Source organism: Callorhinus ursinus, unplaced genomic scaffold (assembly GCF_003265705.2).
Source record: "Callorhinus ursinus isolate GAN/ISIS: 27379988/994484 unplaced genomic scaffold, GSC_fseal_2.0 scaffold4, whole genome shotgun sequence".
Taxonomy (NCBI): Eukaryota; Metazoa; Chordata; class Mammalia; order Carnivora; family Otariidae; genus Callorhinus; species Callorhinus ursinus.
In genome coordinates this window covers 63354590-63365201 of record NW_027397066.1, presented here as the reverse complement: position 1 = coordinate 63365201, position 10612 = coordinate 63354590, and positions in this window count along the sequence as shown.

Below are 10612 nucleotides of genomic sequence, written 5' to 3'. Positions count from 1 at the left end.
AAAAGGAAATAATGCCAATTCTACATAATCTCTTCTTTCTAGAAAACTGAAAAGGAGAGAATACTTCCCAAGTTATACTGAGACCTGTATTATCCTGATACCGAAAGAAAAGACACTGCAAGAAAATTGCAGATCAATATTCTTCATAAAAATAGACATAAAAATTCTAACAAAGTTTTATTTAGCAAATTGAATCTAATAATATATTAGAAAAGGAAAAAACCAAATGAGGTTTACTCAGGAATCCAATGTTGCTTTAACATCTGAAATCTATCCGTGTAATTCACTATATTAACAAACTAAAAAAAAAAGGAAAGAAACTATATCATCTTTGCAAAATAGGCAAATAAAACATTTGACAAAAAGCCAATATCCATTCATGATAAAATAACCCAACAAAATAGGAAATGAAAGGAATTTCCTCAATCTAATAAAAGACATCTATGAAAAACTTACAGCTAACATACTTAAAGATGAAAGACTAGAACACAAGAATATCCACCCTCTTCTTCTATTCAACTTTTTACTGTAGATTCTAGCTGGTGCAATAAGGAAAGAAAAAGAAACAAAAGGCATACAAATCAGAATAAAGGGCATATAAAATTTCTATTCACAGGGCGCCTGGGTGGCTCAGTTGGTTGAGCGACTGCCTTCGGCTCAGGTCATGATCCTGGAGTCCCGGGATCGAGTCCCGCATTGGGGGGGGGGGGTCCCTGCTCAGCGGGGAGTCTGCTTCTCCCTCTGACCCTCCCCCCTCTCATGCTCTCTCTCTCTTTCTCATTCTCTCTCTCAAATAAATAAATAAATAAATAAATAAATAAATCTTTAAAAAAAATTTCTATTCACAGACAATATGATCATCTGTATAAATACTTAATAGGACCTAGAGTAAAAGCTACTAAGAAGTGAATTTACCAAAGTTTTGGGATACAAAATCAGCATACAAAAATCAACTGAATTCCCGTATACTAGCAACAAGTAACTGGAAATGGAATGTTTCAAATGCCACTTACAGTAGCATCAAAAGAATATAAAATACTTAGGAATATATCAACCAAAAGATGTGAAAAACCTGTACACTAAAACCTTCAAAACACTACTGAGAGGAATTAAATAAAAACCAAAATAAACAGAAAGATAAAACATATGCATTGACCAGGAGACTGTATATTGTGAAGATATCACTTCTCCCAGATTGATCTACAAATTCAAAGCAACTCCAATCAAAATTCCAGCAGGCTTTTTTTTTGGAAATTGACAAATTAGAATTCATAAAACACAAATGGAAATGCAAAGAACCTAAAATAGTTAACAAACTTGGAAAAGAACGGAGTTGAAGATTTAACACTACGTGATTGTAACACTTCGTATAAGTAATCAAAAGAATGTGGTATTTGTAAAAATATATACCAGTAGATCAGTGAAGAAATAGATCAACACATATATGTTTTCTACATTGGTGCAAAGGAAATCAAATGGAGAAAAAAGAGTTTTTTCAACAATGATGATGGAACAATTGGATATCCACAGGCAAAAAATAAACTATCTATACCTTGTACCATATGCAAAAATTAACTCAAAATGGATCACTGATCAAACTGTACATTCCTAAAATTATAAAACTTCTAGCAGAAAACATGGGAGAATAAACTCATGACCTTGTGATAGGCAAAGATTGTTTACATACAATAAAAGCACAATCTATGAAAGAAAAAACTGATGAATCAGCCTTTACCAAATTTAAATTTTCTGCTCTTAAAAAGATGCTGTTAAGAAAATGAGAAGATAAGCCACAGGCTGGGAGAATATATTTCCAAATGATATAGATAATTTTAAAAAACCCTATATACAGAATATATAAAGATCATCAAAATTTATAAGGAAACAATTAACTCAATTTTTAAAAGGACTAAAGATTTGAACAGACACTTCAACAAAACATACATATATATATGAATAGCAAATAAGCACATAAAAAGATACTTAACATTGTTAGTAATAAGAAAAATGCAAATTAAAACCACAATGAGATACTCCTATCCACCTATCTGAATGGGTAAACTTATATATTAAAAGTAAGTAAAGAGAGATTGGTTATAGCAAGTACTGATGAAGATATGGAGGAACTGGAACTCTCATACACTGATGCCAAAATTATAAAATAGTACAACTTTGAAACACAGTTGACAGGTTTTTTTAAAGGTTATCACAAAATCCAGCCATTTCATTCTTAGGTATTTATCCAAGATAAATAAAAGAATATATCCATATACAGATCTGTATACAGATGTTCACAATATCTGTATTTTTAATGGCCCAAACTAGAAAGAATCCAAATGTCCATCAGTGGGTTCATGGACAAACTATGGCATACTCACAAAATAGAATACTACACAGCAACAAAACTGAATAAACTGATACAAGCTACATCATTACTGAATTTCAAAATAATTATGCTGAATGATAAAATGAGTATAATCTATATGATTCTATGTATATGAAAATATAGAAGTGCAAACTAATGTACAGTGACCAAAAGCAGATCAATGATTGCACAGACATAAAGAAGGTATCGAGGGTTTAAAGGAAGGAGCAATGGAAAACTCTGGAGCACAATATTTCTATATAGACATTGGAAAAGTAAAAATTAGAAAGCGGTATCATATAAAACAGCATAAAATAATATAAAAGACCTTTTTTTCGTTAAGGTATTTAAATTAAGAATTTTACCGAAATTCTTAATTAAAATTTCGTTAAGGAATTTTAAATTAAGAAATTTACTGAAAGCTATGCAAGACCTCTACCCTGAAAACTATAAAACATTTCTGATAAGAATTAAAGATTTGAATAAATGGATATACCATGTGCATAGATTTGAAATTTCAACTTTGCTATTTTCCATTCCACCCAAATAAATCTATATACTCAATGCAAAATCCTAGCATACATTTTGGAGGAATTGAAAAATTGATTCTAAAATTTACATGGAAATACAAATGACCCAGATTACACAAAATAGTATTTTAAAGGGACAAAGCTGCAGGACTTACACTAGCTGATAAAGCTATCAAGACAGTTGTGGTATTGGCTTAGGGATAACACGGACAAATAGACTAGAATTCACAGTTCAGAAATACACCCACGTGGATATGGTCAACTGATTATTGACCATTGTGGCATGCAAATTTATGGGGAAAAGAAAATCATTTTGCCAAAGGTATTAGAACAATTAGATATCTATGTGGAAAAACATTAAACCTCAACTCCTACCTTGCTCCGTGCACAAAAATCTATGAGATCTAACATGGACCTCCACATAAATGCTAGAACCATAGTGTTTCTCAAAGAAAACTAGGACAATATTTTCATGATCTTAGGCTTAGTAAAGATTTCATAGAAAGAACAAATAAAATCACTAACCGTAAAAAAGAATGTCTTGTCCTTTTAAAATATATAATATTATTAAAAAGTTCCTCTACCACCATCCAAAATACTGTCTCCCCACTCCCTTCACCAATATAGTAAGTTCTCTGCAAGTAACTGTTGTTGATAGCGGTGTCAGCGTTGTGTTCTTTGTGGTGCTGGTGGCTGTGGTGGTTACAGCACTAGTGTAGAAGAGAAAGCAGAACTAGTAGAGTACTAGTAGAGTACTAGTAGAGGAGGAGAGGAGGAAGAAAAATAAAGAAGGACGGGGAGAATTCAGCTATTCCTTTACTAAAGGACAAATACAAATAATTCCAGTTTCTTGCTACTACAAACAAGACAACGATGGACAGCCTTGTGCATGTCTCCACATTTACATAACAGAACATCTTTAAGAGGAGAAAAGTGAAATCTGATGATCACAAAAATTGCCCTCAAAAGGTGCTTGTACTTAATTAGAGTCTATTTATGAATATATAAGGCTTTAAGGAAAAAAGAAGATACAGCTTCTGTAAAACCACCACAGTTGATTCCCTTCTTAAAGTACACTGCTTAGTTGTGGTTTTGACAATGCCCATAGTTTAGTGAGAGACAGACACATATACAAATAATCACATAATGATGAGTAAGAATTACAATATAGGCACCCAGAACTAAAAAAAAAAAAAAGAGGGAACTGTATAAGAAAGTCAGGTGAAGTTTACACACACACACACACACACACACACAAAGAAGCATTTGAACTGAATCTTAAAGAACAATTTGCCAAACCAAGAAATAGGGAAAAGTCTTGGAAGAGGGAAAGAACATCACATATCGTCAAAAGGGTGGCTGCAAATGTTCCTTCAGATGACATCTGGCTCTAGGTTCCCCAGGAACTTCAGGAAAATCACAGATGCTAGTCAGAGTTGGAAACTCTCCAACCAACTTTACATTTTATAGATAGATGATGCACCTGAAGCCCAAGCTGAGACAAACTTTCCCAAAATCATAAGCTTATTAAATGGAAAAACTCAAGGAAAGAATTCAGGTCCACTTATTTTTAGTCCACTATTTTTCTGCTACAATGAGCTGCTTCCCTCAAGCAACAAGAATTTATTAAAATAAAAAAGTACTCCTATTATAATAGATTTCCTTTCATCCCAAATACAGCAGGTTCAAATAAATACTACTATTTTCAAGCAGTATACAAAGATAATTTTTTGGCTGCCTCTCTGGCCCTATAAGATTCTAAAGTCTTTTGAATCAGAGTCGTTTATTGTTAAATATGGCTCTTTAGTCTAATTTTTTAAAAATTGACAATCCATGAGTGCTATATAGAATAACTCTGGATTTATCAGAATATTACTAGTAAGTGGAAGCTTAATAAACTATTTATGAAATCAACAAATTACATATTGAATGTATGCTATATGCAATATACTATATTAAGCACTCTGGAGCATACTAGAGCACATAAGACATTGTAATTTGGCACCTGTTACGTACTCTGCAGTTTATTTGTGTCACTTAGTGCTTTAACCCATACGATGTAACATCCGAAATATATAGGTTTATATTCTGGCTCCACTTACTTGCTATGTGATCTTGACCAAATAATCAAACTTTAAAAAGCTTTGATTTCCTCCTCCATAAAATGAAGTAATACTGTTACCCAGTTTATGAGTTGTAGTGAATTTTTAAAAAAAATACCAAAGCAGTCAGAATATTGCTTGATATATAGTAAGCAGTCATCACCAGGTATTGGTTGACATCATCATAATCAACATCTTTTTCGTCTTCATCTTCCCATGATGATCTAGGTCTATCTAGGTCTTAGCTTGGGTTCCTTAGAAAACAGAGCCTGAATCAAGATTAAGTGCTGGTGCTTACTCTGGGGCACAAAAACCAGGGCAGTGAAAGTGAGGAAAAGGAGGGAAAAAGTCAAGGAAGGATGCAAAGCCATGAAAAGGACTTGTTATCCTGCTGGCCACTGCTTCATAATGAGCTGTAAAAAGACGCAGCAGATCTTTCAGCAGATGCTGCTTGGCTCTGCAGGGCTTCTTCAGATGAGCTATGTAACTGTGTAGCTGGAATCACCCGTGTAAAAGGGAAAGAGGACAGGAGTATATACTTTCCCCTGCCCTCTCCATTGTCCCATTGGTCAGTGTGTTCCATGGGCATCAGCACACTGCACTTCTGCGCTGTGTCATCTAGCTCTTTAGGTGGCCACTGCTTGAGATGCCAGATACTGCACCCACCACTGTAGGATTTCTTTCAAGTCTAAAAGTGATGAGAGGCGCCAGAAATTCTTGAGCTGTAGCCAGTAAACCTGACTGCACTGCAGCAATCACAGATAGTGACGGTATGCATCACCATCTGACCTCTGACAGCATGGCCCAGCACTGTTGGGAGAAGCTGAGGCAGGACATCAGATCTGTGTCACATAACACTCTTGTTCTCACATACCAACAGCCTGAAATTAGAGACCTCTAATAAAGGTGTGTTAGTTAGGCTTTGCTGCAATAGTGCTATGTAACAACCGCCAAATTTCAATGGTTTAAAACAAAAACCATGTATTTCTCCTTCACAGGTCTGCACGTCAACAGTGGAGTGACTAGACTCAATCAGGCTCAGCTTGATGCATGGTTAGGTTGGTTCCTTGTATCTGACCCTGGGATCCCAGGCAAAAGGAACTGTGGTGATCTGTGACACGTTCTTCTCGCGACCAAACGCAGCAGCATAAGAGAGGTCAATGGAACCCAGCCACACCTCTTAAAGCCTCAGCTCAATGGTGCCCAACTCACTTCAGTGAAAAACAGCAACAATAACTCACAAAACTCAAACTTAGAATCCACATTCATCTTCTAAAATCCCTAGCAATGCCTCTAGTAAAACTATCCCCATTGTTGATATTTTCCATTTCTTCAGGATAATCTGTATTTATTAACAACTAAAGTAGCACAGGTATTTATTTTATCTAAATTGGTTTCCATAATCACATTTTGGATCCTCTGAGGTGCCTTTTCTTCTAAGTCATATTTCTTGTACTAAAATTTGATTATTGAACACAACTTGAATTTTACTTCATTGGCAATACCATTTGTTCCTATTAACACCCTGAGAGACAAAGAACATCTAGAGAATTGTAGGACTCCAAGTACTATGCATTCATGAACTGGAATTAAAAGTTCCTAAGCAATAGGGTTCTTGATACCAAGAATAGCCTAGCTGTTCCCTAGCCTTCTTCCAAGCCCCATGTGTTTGCTTAGTTAACACACTAAACTTTTTTTTTTTTTTTTTTTACTACTGCCAGCATTGCAAAGTCAAAATAGCTGTGGAGGAACAAGCTGTTCTGCCTCATGTCTCATCAACATTCCTTGCTCAGTGTATCAAAACACAGAGAGCATACAGAGCAAATGCAACAACTCCAAAAAGTTCCCTCTTGGGGTTTTTCTTACTGTGAAACCATCCACAGCTGCCTACTCTGAACATAGAAGAAAGGTAGGTCTCCTACTCAAATCCAAATGAAGTCACAGCAAGCATTCATTTTAACTCTCATTTTGTCACTTGAAAAATAAAAACCTATCACGTAAGCCTGCATGAATTAATATCAAGATGAAACCTGCAAACAGGTCTACTTTCCAAAAGACTGATTTAACATTATGAAGGGAAGTTACACTCCAGGTTCATTTAAAAAAAGGGCATTGAACTAACAATAACCGGAATCTCCTTAGTCACCAAGGAAGCATTTTAATTTCAAAGAGCAACCATATCACAAGCTGTCCTATGTCAAGTATGTAAGATAGGTCTATTTAAAGAACACTAAAAGGAAATGTTGATAAGATGACCAAAACCATTTCCATTCACATCACAGTTCAGCTAATCACCTTTTCCTTTTAAGACAGAAAAAATCAACAGGAGAAAGATAAACTAGTTGTCCACATTTGACCATATGTAAAATTGAATATGTAACTTATAGTCTTTCTCTTATTCATGATCTTGTAATTAAATTAATATCTATACCAATGAAACAGTCCCTATTTGCATAGTTAAAACAAATGAAATTTTCATTAAACACGAAAACAGTTCAGAGTTAGAATTAGGTTAGTATCTAACCTAATATTCAATAATTAATAATCACTACTATTGTAAGTTACAAATGAGTGGCAATGAAAAACAGCCAAAGAGAACATTTGCTAGAAAGTAGTGATATTTTGAGAACTCAAAAAGTTGTTGCTTTTCCAATAAAGGCCAAGATGATCTAAAATACCATTCCCTTCTACCAGTGTGTCTACCTTCCTACAGCATAAAGGGACAAAGTCTTTCCCACGTGTTCTCAACGGCTGCAGTAGACAATCTGCATAGACACAGGGGAAGAGAGCCACACACCCAATGTTCCAGCAATGCACTAAGACCAAGGAGAGAAACAGCTATAAGAGGAATAATGTCGTAGGAAATACAACAGATCTAAAATTTGAGCAGTTATACATAGAAAAGCTGATAATTCTCTGAAGGCAGAGGTCATGCCTTTTAAAAAAAGGCCAATTTGGAGTGGATTATGAGGATTGTTTTTTAATACAGAACTTACAAGAGAAAATGGTACAGAATCAGGTGAGAAAAGATTATCAACAAGATAGACCTAATCTTGTCAATGTCCTCTTCTTGTTTTAAAATATTTCACTTACCTTTTAGTAATGAGCTGTTAAGAGTCAACACTAGGAATTCTTATATACTGAATATATAAGAAGACAGTTTTTTTGAAGTTTGCTGTTTTAGTTATGTGGAGAATTCCTCTACGTATTATAGTAAAAGGCTATGCAGCTATAATAAAAACACCTAACAATATAATGACCATAAAAAAAAAAAGTTTAGGTCTCTTATCAAACATTCTGAGCTGAGCAATCCTATTTGGTTGGGGCAGTTCTGCTCCATTCCATCATTTGAGGTTTCAGATTCCTTCTATCCTATTGTCTACCCTCCCCAAGGGTGTCTTTGTCATTTGCATGGTTAATGCTGAATGACCAGGAATTCTAGCTACAGGAAAAGGGAAAGCATGAAAGAGGAACACCCGCTACCTTCAGGACTAGAATGAGTTTAGACACCGCACTTCTCTTCACATTCTATTAGTGAGAACCTAATCACACCCAAATGCAAGGGGATATGGGAAATGTGGTCTAGCCTCATTTCTTTAAAAACACTCTATTGGTGGGTCTTTCTAATATAGCAGCTTATCCTTTTAACTCAATTAATGGGCACACAGAAGAAGAAAAGAAGAAATTCTGTTGGACAACTAACAATCTCCTCCATATTTACCAAAAAATGGCATAAAAAAAGAATTTTATTTTAGTACCTTTAAGAATCTATATATGAAAGATTACTTCTGTTCGCAGTCTGGTATAAATCGTAGGAAAAAATTCAATGGACTTTTTGAAATAATGTAGTTTAAACTTCTAACACATAAGGAAACTGAAGCCCAAAGAAGTGAAGCTGCCCGCTCAAGTAGCTGGTAAGAGAATCAAGACTGGAATCCAGGTATACATATTGTGTTCTTCACAGCCTGGCATGAATTAGCTAAAACATACCCTTGCCTAAGTCATTTGGCACTCTAGACAGTCAATCAAGAAAGTCTGGGCTCCAAAGTGGATTTTTTCCCCTCCTAAATTAAGTGGTTGGGATTTGTAGTCAACCCAGAAGTCCCAGATAACTGCTAATGCTCTATTTTCTATTTTAATATAAATCATTTATTTATGTGTAAGAGGAATTGGGAAAGATTTTTAAATACGCTTCCCTAGGAGAGGCAGAATAATTTTGATGTAATGGTCAATTTTCCCCACCCAATATTTCCTTTTCACTGCTTAATCTTTCTCCGTTCAAAAGCAAGACATTCTATTCATTGCCTCCGAAGAGGAATTTAATCGCAGAAAGCAAAGGAAAAGAGATATATCTTTCTGACTCTTTTTGTTTCAAGGATCTAGGCCTGGTTTCTCAACAGTGGTATTACTGACATTTGGGGCATTCATTCTTTGTTATAGGGGGCTATCCTGTGTATGACAGGATATTTAGCAGCATCCTTAGCCTTTACCCACTAGATACCATTAGCACCCTTCCTGCTCCCCATATGTGACAACTAAAAATGTCTCCAGACACTGCTAATGACCCTGATGAGCAAAACTGCCTCCAGTTGAGAATCACTGATTTAGGCTGTTAGGGAAACAGAAAAGAATCAAAATATAGACAAAATATCTCAGATTAAGCAGGATGAATAAGCAAGAATTTGTCCCTCCTTCTACCCCCACCCATTCCCACCTTCAAAACAAGGCTAGAAAAATAGGTAGAGGAGATCTGCAATCCACTGTCCTAGTAAAGTCACAGGAGGTGTCACTATCCCAGAGAAGAAATAATTACAACATATATCTATGTAAACCACAGCATGGCATGGGAGCAGCAGAATAATTTCTGGTCATTGAAGAGTGGCCTGGAAATAGTGAAGTAAATCGCAGACCAGAAGGGCCCACACAGATGGGAGCAAAGATAACCTCTGCAGCAACCAGATCAGAACACTGATGGTGAACTAGGCTGGCCAGGCAACAGCTCTGGAACACCAGAGACGCTTGGTAGTGTTAAGGATATGATGGTCCCCACCTCAACATCACATCTTGCTGATACTTAAGGCAACTCCAAAGAAAGAAGGATTCCCCAAAATTTATGAGGTTCATTTTCTGCTACTCCAATTAAAAAGGGGCTGAATATTAGTTTCCTAGGATGCCATAATAAATTACCATTCTGGATAGCTTAAAACACCAGAAAGTTGTTTTCTCACAGTTCTGGAGGCTAGCAATCTGATATTAAGTGTCAGCACGGCCATAGTCTCTAGGAAAGAATCTTTCCTTGTGTCTTCCATCTTCTGATGGTTGCCAGCAATCCATGTCCTCCCTTTACTTGTAGATGCAATTCTCCAATCTCTACCTTCATCTTCACATTTCTCCTCTTTGTGTCCACATTAACTTCTTCCTATTAGGGCCCACCTTAACCAGTATGACCGCATCTTAATTATATCTGCAAAGACCCTATTTTCAAATAAGGTCACACTCAGATACAAGGTGGGCAGGAATTTGGGGGGGACACTATTCAACACAGTTACAGGTTATAATAGAAGTTAGGCAAAATTTAGAAAAATAAAATTATATCTTTTGCCTGCCTGAGTTTG